This window comes from Anas acuta, chromosome 2 (assembly GCF_963932015.1).
Source record: "Anas acuta chromosome 2, bAnaAcu1.1, whole genome shotgun sequence".
In the NCBI taxonomy this organism is placed as follows: domain Eukaryota; kingdom Metazoa; phylum Chordata; class Aves; order Anseriformes; family Anatidae; genus Anas; species Anas acuta.
Window position 1 is genome coordinate 68,185,487 of NC_088980.1, and position 24,749 is coordinate 68,210,235.

The following is a 24,749-nucleotide window of genomic DNA, read 5'->3' on the forward strand; positions in this document are numbered from 1 at the left end:
CCATTCTCTTTCATAGTACTGACCTTTACTGTAAAAAGAAAATGACAGAATCATAGAATATCCTGAGTTGGAAGGGACCCATAAGGATCATCAAGTCCAGCTCCTGGCACCACACAGGTCTACCCAAAAGTTTAGACCATGTGACTAAGTGCACAGTCCAATAGTTTCTTAAATTCAGACAGGCTTGGTGCAGTGCAGTGACTACTTCAATGGGGAGCCTGTTCCAGTGTGTGACAACCCTCTCAGTGAAGAACCTCTTCCTGATGTCCAGCCTAAACTTCCCCTGCCTCAGCTTAAAACCATTCCCGCAGGTTCTATCACTGGTGTTTACAGAGAATAGGTCACCTGCCTCTCCACTCCCCCTCACAAAGAAGTTGTAGACTGCAATGAGGTCTCCCCTCAGTCTCCTCTTCTGCAGGCTGAACAGGCCCAGTGACTTCAGCCGCTCCTCGTATGTCTTCCCCTCTAGGCCCTTCACCATCTTTGTCGCCCTCCTCTGGACACTCTCGAACAGTTTAATGTCCTTTTTGTACTGTGGTGCCCTGAACTGCACGCAGTACTTGAGGTGAGGCCGCACTAGTGCAGAGTAGAACGGGACAATCACTTCCCTCAACTGACTAGCAATGCCGTGCTTGATGCACCCCAGGATACAGTTGGCCCTCCTGGCTGCCAGGCCACACTGCTGGCTCATATTCAACTTGCTGTCAAGCACAACCCCCAGATCCTTCTCTGTGGGGGTGCTCTCCAGCGTCTCGTCACCCAGTCTGTACGTATAGCTAGAGTTGCCCTGTCCCAGGTGCAGGATCTGGCACTTGCTTTTGCTAAACTTCATGTGGTTGGTGATCGTCCAGCTCTCCAGTCTGTGCAGATCTCTCTGCAAGGCCTTTCCACCCTCATCCGAGTCCACAACTCCCCCAAGTTTGGTGTCATTGCCAAATTTGCTCAAAACACCTTCTAGTCCTACATCCAAATCATTTATAAAAACATTGAAGAGGACTGGCCCTAAAATGGAGCCTTGGGGGACCCCACTAGTGACCATCCGCCAGCCTGATGTGGCCCCATTTACCACAACCCTTTGAGCCCTTCCCGTCAGCCAATTGCTCACCCATTATATGATGTTTTTGTTAAGTTGTATGCTGGACATTTTGTCCAGTAGGTTCCTATGGGAAACCATGTCAAAAGCTTTGCTGAAGTCCAAAAAGATCACACCAGCTGGTTTCCCTTGATTGACTAGATGGGTGATCTTATCATAAAAGGATATCAGATTTGTTAGGTAGGACCTACCCCTCAGGAACCCATGTTGACTGCGACCAATGACTGCATTGTCCTCCAGGTGTGCTTCTATAACATCAAGGATAATCTTTATAATTTTACAAGGCACTGACATGAGACTGACAGGTCTGTAATTGCTAGGGTCTTCTTTCTTGCCCTTCTTGAAAATTGGCACAACATTTGCCAGCTTCCAGTCTCCTGGGACCTCTCCAGATTCCCAAGATTGTTGAAAAATAATTGAGAGAGGTCCTGCAATGAAGTCAGCCAGCTCTTTAAGCAACAAACAAATGAACAAAAAAACACCCAGACTGATGGGTCTGGCGTCTCTGACCAGGTATACAGCCCAATAACTAATTGCATTCCAAAATACCTGATTTCATGAACATGCTGATGCTGCTAAATGTTCCTTTCTTCTCCCGGGTTAGGCTCACCACTAAGGAATTTTTACACTCTCCTCTAGGCTTCTCAGGCACTTGTTGCAGTCAGTAAGAAAGGCTCTGAATTAATTCTGCTTTTAATATGAGTATCTGCACAGTGATGGATCTAGTACATTCCTTGATACTGAGAATAGACCAGGAGAAAACAACTCTGAGAACAAACTGATGTCCTGAAATAACAACCTCAAATAGGTGACCCATAAACTTTGAAAGTGACTGAGAAGAAATCATTTTGCTAAATGAGCAAATGCTAATTACAATTAAATATGTATGTATGTGCATACGTGCATGCACACGTAAAATTTGATTTTTTTTTTCTTCAGTATTTCAGCTGTTTGTTTCAAAAAACACAGACTTGGTTAAATAAAGTGGACTTGATAATCTATCTTGCAATTGAAAATTTAGATATCTTAAAAGATAAGTTGCTAATGTGGACAAGGCTGATAATATGATTAAGTACAAGAACTTAACTGAAGTGGTTCACGTAACGTCTTAGAGCTATAAATTGTTAAAAGCAGTGGAGTTTTCTGACAAAACTGTTGTGGAATAATTATAGGATTAAAAAGCTGAAATAAGGTTATTTCAAAACCACTGTAAGGTAATGTGAGCCAGAACTCTCAAAGTCCCTTAATAGGTGTTCTTAACTCAGTGTTAATACTTTATTTAAGATAACGTGCTGTGCAGTCTTTAAATTGTTAGCTTGGAACAGATGATTTATGTTGCTCTTGAATCCAAACTAGAATTAATGCCCTTATCCAATTTGACTGGAATTGTTAAGCACGTTTGTTCAATGACTTATATCAGAATGATAACAAAACCAGAAACCTTTTTAATGAACATGGTGTTAATTCAAAGTGCTCTGATTTACAGGTATTAGAGCAACACTCTCTTTTAAGTATTTACTGGGGTGTTAGAAAGTTTGTGCTCCCATTCAGCTCAGACAGCTACTGTACTGCAGTTGCTTTGTTACCAAAATATTAGAAAATGAAAGTTAAGTAGACCCACATCATATTTCAGTCATTTGTTTTCATTACTTTTATTGGCTAACCTAGTTAAAACTGGATTTTGCCAGTATAAAAGACAGTACAAGAACAGTTATTGATGCAGTTGTCCTTATTTTACCAAAGGATATGCAATTTTATATTCACCTGTACAAAAGATTTTCACAATTTTATTTGAACTACTGGGATAAATGCATGTATTTCAATTTCTTTTCTGGTTATTGTCTGGTTATTGTAGGTTTTGTTGGTAAGGGCAGGAGGAACCACTGTCTGCAGTGCTGCTGCTGGCTGTTAGAGCTGCCCAAAGGAAGTAAAGAATAGGTTCATGAGAAGCTTGTTAGTATTCTCAATTTTTACGAGTAAATCTTTTGTCCAAAATTTTAAGAAAGGCTAAGCTGTTTTATGATCTGACATGTAAGGCAAGAGATGTCTTCATCTAGGCATGGATTTGATATAAATCTTAGTGGAACATCTTTAAAGGGCTATGTAGAGCATATAAGTGATGTCATGTTTACATATATTCTGGAGAAAAAAAAAAAAAAAAAGAAGAAGAAACGTGAGCCAATGAAGGCTTCTTGTGCACGTAGTTGAGAGGAAAGTGAAAATGAATGTTCAATCCATGGCAATGTGAGATGACATTTCCTATGGCACTGTAAAATGTAGGGCACATACGTAGAAAAATTCAGTGAGAATCATAAGATGGCAACACTGAAATTGTCCTGAGATTAAAAAAAATGTGAAAAAAAATAGTGAATATCCACGGCTGGTGGGATGAACACTAGCAGAGAACCTGATGTTTCTTTCCAAACCTTGATAGAGCACTTTGGATTCCCTTGCTCTGCCAGACTTGCCTGAAGACTCATCAAAATGTGATCTCTGATGATTGCATGGGTCTGTAGCTTACCTCAGTCTCAACAGGCAAAATGTTGGTGAAGTTAGAGAGGCATTATGCAGTGTATTTGAACCTCCTACACTTGTTAATTTGACAGATTGTCATGGTTTCTGTCTGTTCGCATTTGTAATCAGATGTAGTGTTGTGGTTTAACCCAGCAGGCAGCTAAGCACTACATAGACATTCCCTCACTCCCCCACCCCCACTACAATGAGATGGGGGAGAGAATTGGGAAAATAAAATAAAATAAAATAAAATAAAATAAAATAAAATAAAATAAAATAAAATAAAATAAAATAAAATAAAATAAAATAAAATAAAATAAAATAAAATAAAATAAAATAAAATAAAATAAAATAAAAAATAAAATAAATACTCTGGTTGAGATAAAAGCAGTTTGATAGAATCAAAAAGGAAGGCAAAATAGTAGTAATAATAATAAAGGATATAGAAAAACAAGTGATGCACAATGCACTTGCTCACGACCTGCTGACTGATGCACAGCCAATCCCCAAGCAGTAGCAGACCACCCCCTTGCCAACTCCCTCTGGTTTTATTGTTCAGCACAATGCTACATGGTACAGGACATCCCTTTGGCCAGTTTGGGTCAGCAGTTCTGGTTCTCTCCCCTCCCAGCTTCTTGTGCAGCCCCAGTCTCCCGACAGAGTGGTGTGGGAAGCTGAAAAGTCCTTCACTTAGTGTAAGAACTGCCCAGCAACAACTAAAACATCAGTGTGTTATCACTGTTATTCTCATCCCAAATCCAAAACACAGCACCATGCCAGCTATTAGGAAGAAAATTAACTCTATCACAGCTGAAATCTGGACATGTAGTTATTCTTTGCTGGATTGAATCTTTCAGTCATAAAATATGTAGTATTTATCTAACACTGCAGCTAGGTAAGATTGCAAATGCTAATTTAACTTATCTGGGCTTGACAGGATGTTCTTTATGAATTAATGCAAGTTGCTACCAAATGTGTAAATCACATATGTTAAATATATTACTTCATTTCCTCAAAGTATGAAGGTCTTGCACTTGTTCGGTGGTTGTCTCCTAGAAGGATGTCGTCTCCTGCCTCATTGTTCCTAAACAGCTAAACTCCCCCATTGTGAGATGAGAAGTATCGGAGAGATGAAACACACAATTTTCATTTTGTGTCCTTCTGTTGTTAAATACATCTTTTAATGTGCACAGAAAAAATGAATTTGGAAAAAGATGTTATATTTCAGAATTACTTTATCTCCCACTGACTTCATCTGTGTAGTTTAGTGGTCTCAAACTGGGCTTGCAAAACTCTGGCAGTCCGTAAAGTCTTTCTGTAAAACCTATAGTGTTGTGGACTACGTTTAGGAACAAGCTATCAAATCATGCCATATATAACTTATATCAAACAGCTCTGAAGCTCTGAAAGGGTCAAGAACCAGGGATTCCATAAAGTCTATTGAGACATTTACTTTTGCTATTGGTTATACATGCAAAAGACACAGATACTCAGGAGATGAGTAGAATGAAAGCCTGAGGAAATAGCATCCATTTCTGAAAATGTTACAATAAGTGACTTTGCCAAGGTTGCTCAGGAAATGAGAGTCAGACTGTATAAATCCAAAGTTTTTAGTCATGCTAGCCCTCCAAAAGCAGCCCTTTCTTTTCTTTCAGATGAAGCTGCTACAAACCACATTTATATTCTAGATGTTGTCCAAAAGAAAGGAGAAATATTTTCAAATTTTCTTTCTGTTGCATCATCTGTTTAATACTTGCTGTGTTGTTGCACATAATGCCAGGATGTAAAATGATTCAGGAAATAATGTCTTCAGTCATGATGTGGGAAAACAGTGAAGCAGTTGGAGAGTAATTTCTCACACCATTCTGCCATGGCAATTCTTTCTGCTATGATTTAAGAAACTATAGGCAGTGGAAAAGGTTCCCTTTGAAAGTGTTTTAAATGTCAAATATAAGATTCATTTCTATACTACTTTAATCCAAATGCCAGAGTTCTGAGCAAAGCTATCAATCTGACCAGAACATCAGGAGCTTTGCCTATCCAAACAGCTGTCTCTTGAACTGGAAGTTCTGCTAACACCAATGCATTATATCAACATATATTGTAGGAAAAGACGAACTTTATTTATTTGTGATCATGTGCTGTGGTATCCTCAGGCTAGTTTACTACAGATATTTGAGAAGGCTCTTTGATGCAGAGCAGATGCATCATGCCTGGTTGTTATACTCCAGAACAATGGGCTGTGAAGCCAAGACTTTGGGAGGAGAAGAAATCCTGGAATTATTCAGGTAGTAGGAGAAAATCAGAAGGGTCAGGGATATTTGTTAGAGAGATGAGAAGCCTACAGCTCATCACTGTCATCATCAGATGGCATCATCAGATATGATCTCTGGAACTGATTCTGTTGATGCTGTTCTTGGAAAGAGAACATCTTTTGTGAAAACCATGCAGCACTCTATATGTGTAGATGGATCAATTACTGAACATTTTCTGTGTAGTTTTTGCAAAGGAAAAGGTATGTCCATACTAAAAAATATGCCCTCCTTCTGCTCGAAGTTTGACTATTGTCAGCTAATTCTGTTTCTAATTTCCCTTTTCATGCTTAATCTTTTACCTCCAGGAGAAATTTAAAATTTCCCACTTTTTTTTTTTTTTTTAAAGTTCTTTAATTTTGTGATTTTTCTCTTAAAATTTTCCAATGATCTGCCCCATCCTTTACATACAGACATCATGGTATATGACCTACTTGCTTCTTCAGGATATTGTCCTGTCTGTACCATCAAGTTAGCCCAGTTTGGCACTATAGTACACTGAGATCCCCCTCCTCAAGTCATTCAGTGTCCTTTCTTCTGAGCTGCTGTTTCACATTTTGCATAAGGGCTATGCTCTTTGATATAGTTTTTCTCAAAATTGTTCTTGTGAATTTTTGGGTCTCCACAGAATTGTTTTTTGCAAGATAATCCATACTTTTAAAATTTCAATGGAATGGAAACTAGATGACAATTCCATTCTGATCTGTGAGTAGTCCTGGATCTCAACAGCACGAAATGACTTAGCCATAAAAATATGTCTGACATTTACTTCTACTGAAATTTAAAGGCCATCCAACATGAGAGACCATGTTTCCTAACATAAAATAAAATTATCTCATATCATTGGAAAGGCTGCCCAGGCAAGCAGGGATAATTTAATGTTTTTGTTTGATTGATTGATTGTTGGCTTATTTTTTATTTTTTATGTGTATTTTTATTTTTTAAAATCTACCTCACCTTATGATTTACCTAAATCATAGTCAGTAGATTATGGGCAGTCAGACAGTCTCTTTCCAGGATGGGCTGTTCAATAGTTTTCTATTGTAGGAAGGCAAATATAAGTTGTGGGAACCAAATTTTGATTTGTGGGAACCAAAATTTGCCAAATTAGATTGGCAAAGGGAGAGCAACATCTCCAACAACATCTCACTTTGCCAGTATGTCTCAAAGCCTTTATGGTGCCTTCTGTTTCTTAGTACCATCTTCTAATGTGAATGTCCAGGTGTGATTATTCACACAAATGTTGCCAGATAACATTTCTTGTGGCTGTATTTGTTAGAACAGACCATTTGAAGCAGGCATTGACATTTATTTTAGATGTAACTGCTCAGTCAACAAAGACTTTACATGCATCTTCCCACCTCCAGCTACCACTACTAGTCTAGCTGTAATGAATGTTTGGGAGTGTGAGCATTCTTATTTCCACATAGGCCAATTTGTTTCAGGTAAGCCAAGCTGTTTAGGTATTGGTTAATCTAAACTGAGGTGAGTCAATCAGACTGAAATTACATTGACCATATGTGGATTTTTCCTTAATTAAAGCATTTTAAAACCCAAACTAGTGAAGACAAATTTAGTAGCTTTTAAGAATAGGGTCTACAGAGACTTCCATCCAAATAGCAGGATGTCTTTTTGCAAAAGACAAAAGAACGTTCTTATAAAGGAACAGATGTACTCTGTATTAACCTGTGGAGATAAAGTGAAAGAACCTGTGCTTTCCTGGAAATAAACTAAGCATGTACTATGCATGCTATAAAAAAAAGTGTTCATACTGTTGAACAACTAATTCCATAGGTATTTGCTTTTTTTTTTTTTCACTTTCTAGTGAAGTCCAATAATAATAATAAAAAAAATAATTAAAGGTTCCCATCATCTACAGACTTCTTTTTATAAGCAAAAGAAATGCTCATACAAAAGTTCTATGTAGGCATGGTTAAAAGAAGGGAAGAATCAGAATATTGCTCAAGCTGTTTGAAGTTCTTTCAACCCCAGTAAAATTCAAAGAGCAAATCACTGAATTTTCTGCAGCAGTTTTTCTTCATGGAAAATGTGTCATCCTTGAAAATTAAGATGTGAAATACTGGTCCTGTAAAAAAATCTTGAACACTTCTGATGAATACAGGAAAGTTAAATATTCATCCTAGATTTATATTATAATGTATCCAGTACACAATTAAAGATTAGGCATTTGTTAGAGTTCTTAATTTTTGCTGATTAAGGTAGAGCACTTGGTTTTGGAAGAAAGTATAATCAAGAAACTGACTTTTATGTGGGTTTTGGAGTAGGGAGAGGAGAGCTGTTTTCTTTTTGTTGTCCTTTTTATTTTTTGAAGCAGAGTTAACAAAAGTGTGTAGACAGCTTACAGAAAGATCACCATTTATATTATTTTAGTGCTGAGCATGTTCCTTGTAGATATATTTAACCCAATATGATACAAAAATCTAGCAATGCAAAGAATGTCACTGTTAAATAAGTACAATAGTACATTTGTGCTGTTTTGAGATATTTCTGTCTTTGTTACCTACTGTGAAAAGTTTTTTTTTTTTTTCCTATTTTTTTTTTTTCCCTCCTCCCTTTAATAGAGAGTTGTGTAACACAAATACTGAATGTACTCCACTGCTGGCAGATGTGCTCTGTATGACTAAATGTTCCATTCTTGTGGTCAACAGCTATTAAGTCTTGAAACATGTGAACTCGGACAAGGCACACAAGTTTAATTTTTTCTTTTTGTTGCTTTGTTTTAATGTGTAGTTTAAATGCAACGTGGTATTTAGAGAGCCAGCACATCCTCTGGGAAATCCATTCAAATAGTAAGCATGGCCATGTCTAAAATGGGATTTTTCTGGAAAAAGATGATCCTATTCATGCTGTTGCAGATGAAAAGAAACAATCGGAAATATTTGGGGTTTTTAACAGGAAAAAAAAAAAAAAAAGTTATGTGAGTGATAAAGGGCCCTAACTTTTTGCTTTTACTTGCATAAATAGTTTCTTTAACTTGGTGATTATACTATGTCTAAATGGGTTGCTTGGAGGGGGGGGAGGGGGGGGAGTAAGGTGTCAAATGGTCCTATAGGAAACAGTGTAATCTTTGTTAATGACAGGAGTCCAAATTTCCTTTGTAACCGACAGGCTAATCAGTTGCAATTAAGAGGCAAAGTAGCAAACTAATAAAGTACACTTGTCACCAGTTGTCATTTTAGTGATCAATTCACACCTCCATGACAATAACATCGACCTTCAAGTGCTCTAATGACCCTGAATCCCTAAAGTGACAGGAGGATTAGGACAAAGATAATGTGCTGGAAAGGTGCTAATGAAGTGGTGGGGTTATAAAATGAGCTTCATCCCTGATAAACAGTAAAAGGGAGTGTTGAGTCCCACACGAGCAATGAGGTTCATGTAAGTAAAGTCGCATTGACTTCCACATCCAGTCAGGATCAGGACCTTAGTTTAATTAATTAGAGATTTTCATTTCTTAGTTAAATCAGAAATGTGTAACTGTGGCAACTCTGCTTCCTGAAAGCAGCAGATATTTCTTAGGTAGTTTATTCTATTTTGCTGTTTCCTAACTTATCTCTGTAAGTTTTACTTTACCAGCATTGATTGCTTGTATCATTTTAACTTTGTACAATCATTTTTAGAGAGATTTATTTTGAATAGAATGTACATAACTGTTTTCCTTTGCACTGATTTTTTTTATGAGAAATTATGTAATTAAAATATAATGTTGTACACATTTAATATCAAAAGTGTCATCTTGTTCAGCATTACAAGTATAAATACATTTATAGATAGATACTTTATGATAGTAGCATTTTGAGACACAGAAATTCTATTCTCTATCTGTTAAATGTGTCCAGTGTGTTTACCATATAAGCAAAACAATCCTGGAACTTCTATCTCATTTTGAACTCTCTTGTGTCATATCCATAACCAAATCAAAATAATGTATCAATATTAAAAAAGGGAAAGAGTATAACAAGCCACTTCTGGTATTTTAAGCCACGGTCTTCATTAGATGTTACTCTGCTGCTTCACTGTAGCTAATTAACTTGTATATTGAAAACACTTTAGAATGATTTGATACAGGGAGATGTGGGAATATGCCGTGCTGGGATTAGCACATTTATATCGCTTTAGCTGTGTTCCTACTGCTTGGGTGCTGGGGGAGGTAACCATTTACAAATTTAGCTGTATTAGTATAAATTAGTGGTATAAATTCTATTGATATAAATTTCAACAAAATCTGCTTTACTTCAGTGGGAGATGTACAGATAGATTGCTGCTGTGCACAAGAGTATTGGAGTCTGGCCTAAAAGATCAGCTTTGAGAATGTTTGTGTTTTTGTTATTCTGTGATTTTTGAGAAGAGGAAAAAGTAGAGCTTTCAAAATACCGATATAAAAAAGTTGGATTTTGAAATGAAATATTGTGCCTTCTTCGATCACTCAAAACAAAACTTTTAAACACATCTGTGTTATCCTCTGCTCCCCTCAAGATTTTGACTTTCCTTTCTTCTCTTCCAGCTTTACAGGAAAGTAGCTAGGTGAGCTTGCTCTATAGTGTTTTTTTTTGTTGTGTGTTTTTTTTTTTGTTTGTTTGTTTGTTTGCTTGTTTGTTTGTTTTCTTTCCTCTTGCCTACATTAAACAATACAGTACTATTACTAAGTCTGTAAAATGTTGCATGTGCACTAGTTAATTAACTCTTCATGGAAAGCTTAGCTTTCTGTGGAAAATTGGCTCTCAAGACCATAAAAGACTGCTCAAAATTTTTTTTTTCCTATTCTAGAGTAAAAATGAAAGAAATCTGTAGTACATAGCACAGGTATGAACTTTCAAACTCTGAATTCAAGCCAAAGAATGTCTCAGGCATTTCGAGGAGAAAAGCCACAAGTGACATGTTTCAGCATCAGTCTGCAGAGTGGCATGAGCCTGAACTAGTAATGAATGGTGCTTTCTAGCTTGTCATTAAATCTTTTTTTTTTTTTTTTTTTAAATAAACTGAATTACATTGTAATGCATTTAAGGTTATTCTTAAAAATAAAAATGAACAAAGCATTTATGTTCTAGGTCTTAACCTTGGCTTGTAATACTCATTTTGAGGAAACTTTTCTGAGTGCCATTTCTCTACACCTCTGGAGAGAAATGGAGACACCACCAGATTCATTTTGAACAAGATACAAAGAGTTTTTGGAGAGAATTGACTTTTTATCACTGCCACACAGGGTTGGTAGAGATTTGATGGTTTAGTCTAGCAGCAGGTGGCACTATCCCTGTGCCAGTTCTGATGCACAGGTCAACACACAGAAGATGCACATCCCAAACTGCAACTGTTTACTTGGGATATTTTGCCTTTGGTTTATTTATATAAATATGGGATCAGATCCTGTTGCTGCTGTAAGGCTATTGAGTTCAATATATCCCAAATGTGAGAGGGCCAGCGAGTAAAGATGTGTATGCAATAGCAATTTTTATTGCAGGAATATAGTCTGAATATTTAATATTTCATAGCCATGTGAATGCATTTTAGCTTTCTGTGATTTTGTTTTACAGACCAGGTTTTGAGCTTTCTTTATGGCTGCAGTACATTGGGGGTAAAGACACTTATTTTGCTTTGATATAGCGCAGCGAAACATTTTTGAAACAATGCATGCAGTCAGTCTTTTATTTATGATTTTATTTGTGCTCAACAGATTGCCCATTTTAAATGGGAGGGCATGAACACTGCCTTCTCAGTCACCTCGCTGTTAAGTTGAAGCATAGCAAATGGCTAATTTATGCATATATGTGGGGACTGTTTTAACCCACATTTCACACCACCACAATAGATTCATTGGTTTTGGGGGACAAAACAAAACTAACAGCTCTTGCCCAGCTGCAGCAGGCAAGAGCTAGAACATATGCCGGTATCAAAGAGGGGGTAGGGAAGGAGACCCCTACCCAAAATGATGGAACAAAGGGAGCCCAATTGTCTTGGCAAGGCATGGGGTGACTTAAATGCTCTATTGTATGAAATATGAATGGGTTGGCTTTGTGAATCACAGTGTGAGGGACTCCTCTGTGCTGCCTGTTAGCTACATGATTAACCAGATTACATGGGGAAATGGCTAAGGTAAATAAGGAGAGCCTTCTGCTGCTTCCTCCCCAAGGCCAAGTGCAAGGTGTCCACAGCCTTCCGTGTAAGGAGGAACTGAAAGGAAGGGGGTGGAGAGGACCAGGAGCTAAGCTGCAAACACTGTGATCAACAATACCAAGGATTTCAAGGGTAACAGTGTGAACACATCTTTCTGGTCAACTTACACATCCGCATTGTGCCCTGTTGCCACGCAATGTGGAAGTAAATTATTTGGTCTTGTGTCCTCTCTGTTTTCTCTCTGTCTTCCCAGATTAAGGGAGACCCACTGAGTCATGATCACAAAGAATGCTGCAGGTGCAGTGGGTGTCCTGCCACCTTCTCTTCCTTCTGTAACCTTCCTAAAGATGGTTAAGCTCTCCACTCCTTCCCTACCATGCAGCGCTTACGGCACTGGGGTAAAACTGTGAAAAGATCCATCTCGGCAGCTCAACAGAGCGAGGAGAACTTACTTCAATCAGAGCTATTTTGTGATGGAGGAGTCTTATGGTACATACAATCAGCTGTGATTCAAAATAAACATACATTTACATTACGGAAGATCAGGCTAGAGCAACTGCACTTTCAGCTGCCTCAGAGTGTTCAGCCTTCAAAACAGCTGTTTGAGATGCTTAGAAAACCAGTGGCGAACTGAGCTGCAGTGCTGACACTGTCCATGTCTCTGGTTCTGTGTGATGATTTCAAAAGAAGCTATATCAGAAATGATCATCAGTGTGTGTTCACAGCATGGAATGTATAATGCACAATATATTTGTATGATACATTATAGATTTAAATAAAAAAAGAAAAAAAAATGTCTCAAAGAAGCTGTATAATATTTTAGCTTTTCAGAAGAAAAGGCCACTAATATTTGTAGGTCTTGTAGCATTCTTTAGAGCACCAACCTCAGTCTCTTTTATCCTGTGGAGGGTTAAATTGGAGGTACTGTATGACTGACTCATTGAAATGGAGCTGTCAGTGCCTAAATTGGGATGCAGCATCCTTGCAGGGAGGAGCCCTTATGCCAGGAGCTCTTTGACGCAAGCAGTGTGCTCAGCTACAGGGCACTTGAAGCAGCTGGGCTCCCAAAGGAAACCACAGGTCCCTTAGTGTTTTTAGGGAGATTCTGGTACCTAAACTTGGAGATGCTCAAAAAGCATTAAGTGGGTTAAACTGAGACCTGGTTCTCACTGGAATAGAAGAGAATTTAAAGACAGTAACTGGAATCATGGTATTGAAATAAGGGGAAAGGGGCAGCCTGATTTTAGTGAATTTCTTTCTTTTTAGTTTCAGGTGACCTAGTAAAAAACTCAGCACAAGTTTATGAATAGTTTGCCTCGGCCCAAATTTTCATTCTTTCCTAAATAAAATATTCAGCCCAAGACTAATTCGGGCTACTACATTGAGATTACTAGTTAATGGCAAAACAGGTTAAGAAACAGACTGGCTAATAATAATAACGCTAAACTCTTCAGTACTCTACGGATGAATAGTCATAAATATTCAAATAGTGCTCTACTTGTGAAAATGTTCACAAATCTTAAGTTTTCCTGCATGTTTCACAGAGAAAGTGGTGTAGTTTTCACTTTTGCTTTGATGCACATTTGGTATCAACTCTGGTAATGCAATCCAGGTGTAACAAACAAAATCTGTGTTCAGTCTCATTGCTACAGAAAGCTGTCAAAGTGGGGAAAAAAACAACAACACAGCACCACCAAAGTGAAAAGGCAGAACTTTTTAGAAGAATTAAGTGGATGTTTCATTGTGTTTAGCAGTTCTTCTTTCAGATCTTCACACACCTAAATGTTTGGTAAAGCCCCCAAAATACAATTGTGCAATGCTCATTTCTTAATTACCATGTGGAGTGTTTATCACAGTTTTCCTAAAGTTTCTGGTGAAAATCAGCTCTTTGCTCCTTGTTCTTTTTTTTTCCTGGGAGTGTTGATATCAGTGTCCTGACCAATTTGGGTATTTATATTATTTTTTGTAATCTAAACTGCTCAGAATTTTAATTTCTTGCCCTAATCTGCTGTGCATTGTTATTTTGCTTAGTTTTATGGTAACCATTTCACCCACAGATGGATGGATGCTTGCCTATCCTGAGGCAGTCTCCTGAGTCTGTCTGTGTATACGTTTTGAATAGCAGGTGTGACCTCTTATTAAGCTTGTGGTTTTTAATACCATATTTGATTATTTTTTTGAATTGCAAACATGTTGATTTTACTGAATTTTATTGAATGATTCTGTTGAAGTGGAATGAATTAACCCTGATTTATAGTCGTTCTTTATTTGAGTGCAGGGTTTGATTTTTTCATTTTTTTTTTCCCCTGCATAACCATCTTCATTTGCAACATAAGGATGTCTAGAGCTTTGTGTATGGGCACTCTATTTGTTTTTTTCCTAACTAAATCAGAATATCCTGTTGGAATAGAATATTTTGTATAATCTATATCTTGTCTACAAATGGTGCACTCTTGCTGCATCATCAAGTTTCTGTTAGCTTGTGTATAGTGAAATTTCCCACGCCCTTCTTGTTTAAAGTACTATTTCTGTGATTATCAGAACAGATGTAATGGTATTGATAAAAGCTCAATTCGTATTCTTTTGTTACCTTTAAATCTGATTCTCTACAGCATTGTTTTGAGTGGCTTTTGTGCTTGCATGCTCAGAAGAAATGTCTGTTGAGCCATCCATACGTATGTAGTCTGCCAATTAAAAGGAGAGAAGCTTCCTAGGTTCTTTCCACTGTTCTGCTTGTTGTTAAACAGATGTAGTGGAAGAGTGTATTGATTCCACTGTGAGAAGGAAGGGTTAATTGATCTGATAGTGAAGCGATAGGTTTTTGCTGAGAGGATTTTTTTTTCCGGTGGGGAAGGAACAAATTGACTTATTGGTTAATTGAAGGAGAGAATTGACTGAGAGAGGCAGTGAGAATTTGATGAATGTTAACTGCAGGAAAGAAGGGCCTTTCAAATATATGGGCAAATATTTATTTCTTTCCTCATTTGTCTGTCTTAATGTGAAATGGAGATGTGTGGCTTTATTTTGACTCCTTTTGGCATGGTCTATTTCCTTTATTTCCTTGGACTTGTGCAAGATGGGCAGCCCTGGCTTTGTGTGAAACATTTTCTCTTCAGAAGTATGACTGGAAACATTCCCACGTTTAAGTCTGCAAGTTTTTTTTTTTTTTTTTTTTTTTTTTTTTCCCAAAGCTGGTTTTTGCACTTCAGTTTGCTGAGCCTGCCAGTAAATGTTCTTTGTCATTAACTGCAATTGCCTAATCCAGGCCTGGATTGCAATGTAAGTTAGGTATCTAACTCCAACTAAAATCAATATGAATTAATACTTTTTCCTCTAAAAAAATCTTCCAAACTTTACTAGGTAACTCTCTGTATTGCTAGGACCAGAATTGCCTCCACAGATGTTGTCACTGCCCCATAAAACTTTGAAGAAAGGACCTTGTTTTGTTCTGCATCCTACAGTACCTGGTGCCATAGCCTTCTTGTTTCTGGCTAGGGCCTTGAAGAGCTACATTAATGAAAAAATAAAATAAAAAATAAAACAATAATTGTAATACGAAAAACAGTAACACCAGTAGTAATAAATAGTTGCATATTGGTGCCACACAACTATTAATTACTTCAATGTTTAATTTAATTTCTAATTAATTTAGAATTAATTTCCCGATTTCTATCTGAATGCAGTTGTCATAAGTTTCCTGTAAGAGACCTGTAAGAGACCAGAAGTGTTTTAATTTCCATTTTGTGGAAATGGAATAAGAAGGCTCAAAACACTGTCATCTGAGTACTCTAACTCCTAGAGTGACCTCAAGGAAGTTTGTCTTCTCCTTGGGAAAACCGTGTTTGTAATGGGGTTAGGGAAGGAGCCTATTCGGGGAATTTTCCATGTTGTGGGACAGCAAACAACAAAGTCCCCAGGGGTCAGAGCAGTTATTGGAGTTCAGTATTGTAATGTTACAATAATTTCCCTCTTGAGATGACATTACCCTAGGGATTGGGGGAAAACTGAATGTTGCAGACCACTCTGACTTGTGAGGATGCTGTATGTGTCCCTTCCTCCTCTACTATCCTTCCAATCTGACCAGACATGCCCTGGCCTTATTTTTATCACTATTAGGTGAGATTCAGTTGCTTTTAAAGCAGGGATGTCATAAGAGTGAGCTCTATGAAGAAGTAATATTCAGATTTATAAACTCCCAGAGGGATAAGAAAGGACATTTAATTAGTGAATAATAGGCCAAGCCCATAAAGTGTCCATTTAAAAAAAAAAAAAAAAAAAAAAAGGCATCAAAGCAGCCACATATCAGGAAGGAAATGGATAAGAAAAAAGTTTTCAAAAAATTGGTACGTAAGAAAGAATTCTTGGGTGTGGGTGGGAGGTTGCCTTATTTTAAAATGCACTATGTTCAAAAAACAGGAGCAGCTTTGCTCCAGCTTGCTTATCCCAGGCAACGAGTTACACCTCCACGCAATTGAGGCAATACCAGAGGGAAATGATTGGGGAAAGGTATTAAGGGAAATTTGTACAGCTGGAAAAAATCTTTAAATTTGAATTCTTAATGGGAAACTTATAAACACACCAGAGCTGAGCAAATATTTCGTACTTTATATGACAATACTACCAATAGCAGTGAGCTGCTGCAATTCACGATCTGGCTAGTGCAGTTTGACTGATAGAGCAGGAGAGGTGTCACTGTCACATGATGATAGCCTTTGCTCTCTCCTGCACTGCCTGGGATTTCACCTTGGACTGAGACAGTCTATCATTCTGCTAAGGGAAAAATAAGTGAGTTTCTCCATAAAACAACCGAGTGTGATTGAAGGATGTTTTGCTCCCCTTTCCTCCCTAATAATTTACAAGTTCTCCCTTGCAGGAAGTGGAACCTGAGAAAGTTTCTTCCAAAATGAAAAGCTCACTCACAGATTGACTGTTAAATGTGCACTGTGTGTTTGTCAGGGATGCTCTAAGTGGTACTAAAGCTGACAGAATACAAGCAGGAGCTGACAGCTTCATTCCTGTTACAGCTGATTAAAGGCTGCAGGGGCCTGGGGGCCCCATCTCTAAAAGAGGACCACTGGAAATTCACCAGAGCTCTTGCAGCCTGTGTGTTTTACACTGTCTGGCACAGAGTACTCTAGGTATCACACTCAATAATCAACTTCTTCCTCCAATTCTGGAGTGTTTGATAACAGAAACAGACAAGAAGTTAAACATGCAAATGAGAATTGCATTACGTTATGTATGTACATTGCATTGTGTACGACAAGCAGCAGTGTAAGATGTAAGCACTGCAAATGTTGGGCCTCAGTGTAAAGTTTAGAGCCGTTTGTGGCTCAAAGCTTGAGGTTGGGTCCTCTACCAGCCTCCTCCCCATTTTCATATAATTTATTTATACCATAATAATCCTTTCATGCTGTTCTATGAAGGCAGCTGAGTGCTGGAAGCCTGTCACAGTCACCCTGCTCGCCACTCCTGCTCCACTCCCATTGTGGCTGGGTTGTGTGACTGCCTGGAAGGAGCTGAACCCTCATCACATCTATGCTCAAGCCGTGGTAGGATGCTTGTTTGGGAGCGCTGCCTTCATTAGATGGCTGAGCACATAGGTTGAACCTTTGTGGATGGAGCATGCTGGCTGCTCAGTTTGGGGGCTCTTATCTATAGTTATGTAGCCAAGGCACTCAAGCCTAGCTAGCGATCCAGTCTTCCTCAGTTCTGAAAACCTAACTAGAATCATTATAAAATATCTGACTACCAAAAAGTGCTTAGTGCTGTCTGGAAAGAAGAGAGAAATCACATCTGCTGTTCAGATTGTTCTTGTTTGTAACTTCCAAAAGCTAACAAGCATACTTTTCTCATGTATGGTGCGTGCACCTTTTACCTACACCTATGCTGAACCAACTCCTCTTTGAGAACATTGCATTCTCTCAGTTCTGTCCCAGGTCAGTTTTACATAATGGGTATTTTTTTGTTCCTTCACTAATGCCTAGAGAACATCACATCACAGTATACCCTCCCAAATATTGGATAATGAAATATGACAGTGTAACAGGTGGGTTATTTTGTTGTTGTTGTTTGGTTTGTTCTGTTTTACTGAAACAATTAGAGATTTTTCTTTGCATTATTTCTACCAGGAGCAGTCTGTTAAGCAAAACAGAAAAGCAAAGACAACCATAAAAAGCAAAACAACCATATTTCCCCCTTCTGCCCTAAATCTCAGTCTTACTTTATTAGCAGAGTGCTTTTTTTAAATACATGAAAATAAATCAAAGCTTGTGGCTTTAAAAATCAGAACTGCAAGCACAATATACATGTATAGTAGGTCAAGTAATAGATTTTCTTTATTACATTAATCTATTAATATATTTTTAGAAATGCTAAATATTTAAAGCTCCAGACTGAGCGCTATTATTAGGGTGATTTCTTTGCTTAAGTTGAGTTTAGGTAATGCTTTTGATCTCCATTTTCATTCACATAACTGGAAATTAGTTTTTCAAATGTGGATAGCTGTTGAGAGGAAGACACACAAGATGTGGCTCAACAAAAGAAACTCAAAAAGCAGATCATTCCTTATCCCTCAGTGATGGGAAATTGTAATTCATTTAGGCAAATTGTTTAATGACATAGTAGTAGTATATCACCAGAGCGTTTTCATACTCTGAGCCCTCTTGTTGTTTTCTAAAAGGCTCAGTAAGATCTAAGGACTTTTAAAGTGCATCACTCAAGGTTTGCTGATTTCCTCTAAGTGAGCAACAAGAACTCTGTATATTTCAGTAGATATGTATGTATGCATCTGCATATATGTCTCTATATATACACATATATAGCCATTTAAGTGTATATGTAACTGTATATATACATATAGGTTCATATCTATATAAATTGTAGGCCAGGAAAAGAAACATATATACAATATTTGTTCGTCCTCTTCTCCAGAATTCCTTGGGTCTATCTTTATATTTTTTTGTTTTAAATCTTTTGGGGGGGCTTAATTAAAGCTCTGCTGGAGCTATTAAATTCTGCCTCAGATGGTATTTCAACCTTATTTTAAGATAATACAGAATGTAATAACAATAATAGGAGAATATAATTGACATTATTGAATGAGTTTATCTTTTTTTTTTTTTTACATAAAATAGCACATAGAAATTAGAATCCATGTGTAAAAAACGTACACGCCTCAGAAAAGATGCACTGATCTTTTGACTTGGATTTGGACTAGAGGAAAAAAAAAAGAGGAAAAAGAGGAGGAAGTGAGTTTATGTGAGAGACTGGAACAGAGAGAGCTCAGGAAAAGCAAACATGCTTTGCAAAAGTAGTTCAGTTTGCATAATTTATTTCAAATATATATCCTCTCTGGTGTGTGAGTGCTCCCTCACTTGCTCCTCCCTCCCCTCCTCCCCCTCCCCCAGTCACTTTTCTTGTAAAAATAGGAATTCCAGTGCTGCTTGCATTCCAATATGCCAGTTCAAACAGGGTGCATGGCAGTAACTCAGCACCTGTGTACTTGACTACTTACTGCTGATGAGCCTTGCTTGCCAGTAATCTAGATTTATGGTAAGTCTACCCTTTTCCTTCATCTACAAGGTCCAGGGACGTTCGGATAGCCAATCTGCCCTTAAATATGTCTCTGAGGAAATGGTGCTAATTAGTATTGGAATTTACAGCCTTCCATTTTATTGACTTGTCCTACTTTCTCCGATAATTAACTAATGAGTAAAGTAATGAGCTATGTTAGTCAGTCATGATGTTCAATTAAACAGCAAATCAATTATTGAAAATAGTTTTGGACAGCTCTTGTACTGTCATAAGGTAGGAGTGTGGATGTATGTGCATGCATGTCTCCAGTGCATGCCCTAGATGTGGCAGCATCTATCTCCAGAGGGTACCTCACTGCAGAGAAGAAGGGGGCTGCATGACCACAGCCAAAGCAGAGCACTGTCCCCTCTTTCCCACTTTGGCTGCCCTCTGCTCAGCTCCACTAAACTACACCATGATCTTGGGGGTTCCCAAAGTGAGCTGCTTTGGATGGGGTGGAGGTTCCAAATGCTTGAGAAATATGAGATGGCTATAAAACAGTGAGTACTTTTTGTAATGCTGAAGACAGCAGAGAGATGGTATGAGGTACATGTACTCATTCACTGCTCTGACCCCTCTGCCTCTTTTCTTGGTACATGCAACACTTTCCACTGGGAAGGCATGATCGCCCCAGAGCTGGCAACAGAGCAGAAGGGACCAATGCACAGATAACGAGTCTTCAAAATCCTGCCTCTCTCTTGGTTACAACTGTACTTAGGAGGGACAGAGGGGATGGCAGAGAATTCAGAATGTTTCCCCAGAGGGCTTTCCATACCACCCTGAGCAGCAGTTGCCCACTGAAAGGGGTTCTCAGGATCACTGTGTCACAAATCTCCTGCACCATGCCCACCAAACTTGGGAGCACCACTGCACATTGACTCCTGTGTTGTGTTTTGCCATGGTGAAGCAGTGACTCAGGGCTTGACTTCAGTCCTTACAACGCAGGTGGCACCTTTTTCAATGGGCCAGCCACAGATCTTTTTGAGAAATAGGCAGTTATAATCTCCCTGATGTATGTAGAGTTGAGGCTATGAAATATGAGGGGCATACAGAAGGCTGTAGTTTGCATCATCATTTAGTAACTTGTCAACTCTTCAGTGTTACTTATCCTTTCATTTGACCTTTATACCCTTCCTGTTTCTGTCAGGTCCTTTCCTTCCCAATTTCTGCTGCATCAGCTGATTGGTGCTGTTGACCCAGCTCCCAGCAGCTCTAGGTGCTCTCATGTTCACCTTCCAGGTGACACCCAGTGTTGCACTTGCTGTTACATTTAGTTCTTCTTCTGTTGTTTTGTACTTTAGCATTATTTCCACATACAGCAGGCAAACATGCCCTAAAAATTCAGCAGTCCAGGAAAAACTTTTACATTCCTACACTTTACCAATACAAATTAGTTTTGACTCAGCAGCAGAATTTCTTTGCAGATGGCAGTGATACCACGTTGAGCAATGTGATGATTTAAAGAAGACCATAAAACAATAGAAGTTCATACTGGAAAAATTAGGTTGGCCTTAAAATTTTAACCTAATACTGTCAGATATGTTAAACGAAAAATAACACTCCTAAAGCCTTGCCGTGCTCTCTTGCGGTTTTGTTTGCATAGCAAGGTGGCACAAATAGTGCCTTGCCATTGTTGTTGGCACTGTAGGCATAAAGATTTGCCCTATAACTATTCATTATTAATAATAGTCATCGCACAACCTTTTTTTTTTTTTTTTCCCCAAAGGTAGTGAGCATGCATAAAGTTAACCCACCTATCCCAAACTGAGAAGGAAAAGCAGGCCAGTGAGCAAGGTGCTTGAATATGGAGACAGCAGACTGAGTGTTGGCTGTAGCCATCCATTTGAATTGAGATTCATTAGAGAAACAACAAGCCAAAACAAATCAAACACAGTTCAAGAAAAGCAACATAAAGTTTTCATTTCCAAACAGTTTTAATTCACTGTTTGTGCTCTTTACTGAGATTATGCAAGGAACACAAACATTCCCATATGAATTAAATTACAATTTACATATGAATTACATTAGAAATATGAGCTACACTAAAGAGATAATTAGCGCTGTCCTGGGTTATGTGTGCGCAAACAAAATTAAATAAGAACAATTTCAAAGCCAAATTTTGCTTTGCCTTTTCAACTAAGCTGGTTTAATCAGTGATAATGACTGAAATAAATCCACTCCATATAAAACAATGCACAACATATCAGACTGTGTGAAATGCCATTACTAAGTCCCATGCCTTGGTAAATCATGCAGTCAAGCAGGAGTACAACGTCATAGACACTATGGTACAGAAAATGTGCCACTGCTGGGTGCCAAATGCTGAAGGTGATGGTCCCTGAGGCTTGCGAGGAAGCAGCGTCTACAACAGGCCAGTGTTGCCGCTCTGCAGATAGTGATGGGGGTGGCCACAAGGGTGTGTGCCAGGGATTTTTTAATCTTTACATAGGAATGAGAAAGGTCAGCCCTAGGAAAATACCAGTGCTAGCACAGTGCAATGGGAGGGAGGGGAGCAGGAGAAGCAGAGATGTTGGGAGGGGAGCAAGTGAGAAAGATAAAAATACCCAGCAGAAGAAGACTACCTGCACAGCAGTGCCTTAGCCCCTAAATAGAGCTATGGTTTATGACTACCTTGCCTAATGAGCTAAACTCTGGTGACCATAAAACTGAAATATAATTATGACATTAAGGATGCCTATATTTGAACTTAATTATTAATTAATTTAATGAGAGAATAGGAGGTTGTAAAATTGCTAATTAAACAGCTCTGTAAAACTGCAGACGGCAGAGGATTTACCAAATGATGAATCCCACAACAGTATTTGGGCTATATCAATATTCTATTAATATACAGTATGCCAGAGGTACTGGCTAGTACGCTACTCACAGTTAAGCCGATGTGACAGGCATACAGAGTGAAAGAAAATGAAGTACATAAAATTCCAGATGACAGCAGCCTTGAAGACGATCTCTGCCCCCGCCTCTGTGGCAGCTTCTGAAATCAGTTAAACAAACTCAGAAATGCAAGATAAAAATCAATCTTACCATTGCAAATGTGAGTGAATTGGCTCGAAGCAAACGACCCACCTAAGGTCTTAGGCACTGGGGTGTTGTGCTGCTCGCTCTCCGCTTGCATGCAGGAATGGTCAGAGCTAATCTGGACTTAAGTGCCACGAAGCGGGAGAGATGCAGCCTGAGAGTGTGTGTGGCGTGTGTGTGCCTGCATGTGAAAGAGGAGCTGAGTGAGAACAAAAAATAACTGTCCCTGTGTGATTAGCGAAATGAAGCTCAAGTGAACCTGCAGGAGCTGCATTCAAACCTGCGGGGGACAATTTCAGAGATTCCCACACTGCGCTGTGAGCATGCAAAGAATTTTCACTGCAGTGTTCGAATGGCAACGCCATTTGGATGACATTCATTTAAAAATACAGGGAAGTAGTGTAGGAATTTTTTTCTTTAAACATAGAGCCTGATTCAAGCAATGTCAAAAGAAAACTCATGGGGAGGTCTCACTCTGTGTGTGTCTAAATGTCTGTCATGACTTATTACTGGGGAAAAAAAAAAAAAGGTATCCTTTATAGTTTTGTAGGAAACAATGAAATACCACTGAACAATGCAACACAAAAACACCAGGTCAAATGTATGAGGTATGTTTTAGTATTTGCAAGAATTCTTAAACTTTTTTTTTTTTTTTTTCAACCTGCTATCTGGCACGGCTATCTTAAACATTTTATTTTTTCAATGTACTGTTGACAGCACCAAGAGGTGATTTGACAAGAAAGATCAAAGTAGCAATATCAAGAAAATAGGGTGGGAGGAGGAGATGTGCCCCCCACTCTAAGGAGAACATCACAGGTATCACATTAGTATCTCCCATTTCTGGAAAATTGATGGAGGCTAAAGATAGGAGTTTTGATCCCAGATCCTTTGTGAGGTCTGAAGAAAAACACAATCAACTTTTCTGCACCTGAGTTTTTTGTTTGTTTGTTTTTGTTTGTTTGTTTGTTTGTTTTGTTTTTGTTTTTTTTTTGAGTAAGGAGTAACAGCAGTTTGTTGCCACCTATTATCAGTTTGTTGCCACCTAAATTACCTTTACATCAGTAAACAGAAGCATGTAAGCAATTTCTGAGAAGGTAATCTCTAGAAGTCACTTCTCAGTGACTGGTTTGGGACAAGACTTTAGGAAGTGTCACTTCTTGTTTTGTTTTTTAACATCTATCTTGGGACATATGAACAAGGTAATTTTAAGGAGCTATGTGCTTCACATGATAGTCTGGTTTAGCAGATCTTAGATACTAACACAATTCACAGTCTCTCGATACTCAGAAACCTCACTGGTGAGCTTTGTGTGAGAATCTATAGCTAAAAGAGCTTCTGCTTTAAAAAATCTTGATACCAATTTAGAAAACTACTCTCTCTGGTTTCCATCTTATAATATGTGCAATTAACAAATATGAAAGCTTCTATGCATTTATTATCATAGTTTCATGCCCTGCAGTTTATAGACCCAATTTCTCAAAAAGTGACTCTTGCCAGAAATAAAACCAGACAGATTTCTTCTATTGTGAGACCAGCTATCAAGCCTTCCCCACTGACTGAAGGCTTTTGCAAGGTCTGAACTGTTTCATTCATACAGGTTTTGATCCCAGCAACACAGACAGTGAGTTAGCAGTTGGAATTTGTGGGTTTCTAGTAAAATGTAAATGCCAAATGAGTCATCATCACTATGTTGCAAGTTACATATTTAGACTATTGAAGCAATTGCCTTGTTATGTTCCCAAGAGCAAACATGGGCTGAACTTTATTACTTGTTTATATACTTTTTGTATATGACTTGTGCTCCTTGCCAGAGAAATTATACCTGCAGCACAGCTGCAGGCCAGAAGGGAAAGAGGGGTACAAAACTAGGGGATGTTCTTATCTCCAAACTTTTGAGAAAGAAATATCTGAGAAAGGGAAAATATTGGTGAGAGTTGTTCTCAACCAAAAGCCTATTGGTGTTTTTCTGTGATGCTTATTGCCATGCAGTTATGAGGAGGTCCTGGGCAGGACCTTCATTGTAAGGAGTATGAGAGGACCAGCTGACAGCTCTGAACCTGAAGTTCATGGTTGTCTTCACAAAA

At 38.4% G+C, this 24,749-nt stretch overlaps 1 long non-coding RNA gene across 1 annotated transcript in view; it reads right to left on the reverse strand.

Annotated features, from left to right (window-relative positions):
- LOC137850565 (uncharacterized) overlaps positions 1-22,846 on the reverse strand; it is a 43,762-nt gene extending 20,916 nt beyond the window's left edge. The window contains exons 1-2 of the long non-coding RNA XR_011092640.1: positions 22,714-22,846; positions 22,514-22,621 (exon numbers count right to left, since the gene is read on the reverse strand). This is a non-coding gene — a long non-coding RNA (uncharacterized lncRNA). The remainder of the gene's footprint in view (positions 1-22,513; positions 22,622-22,713) is intronic.
- Positions 22,847-24,749: the final 1,903 nt, after the last annotated feature.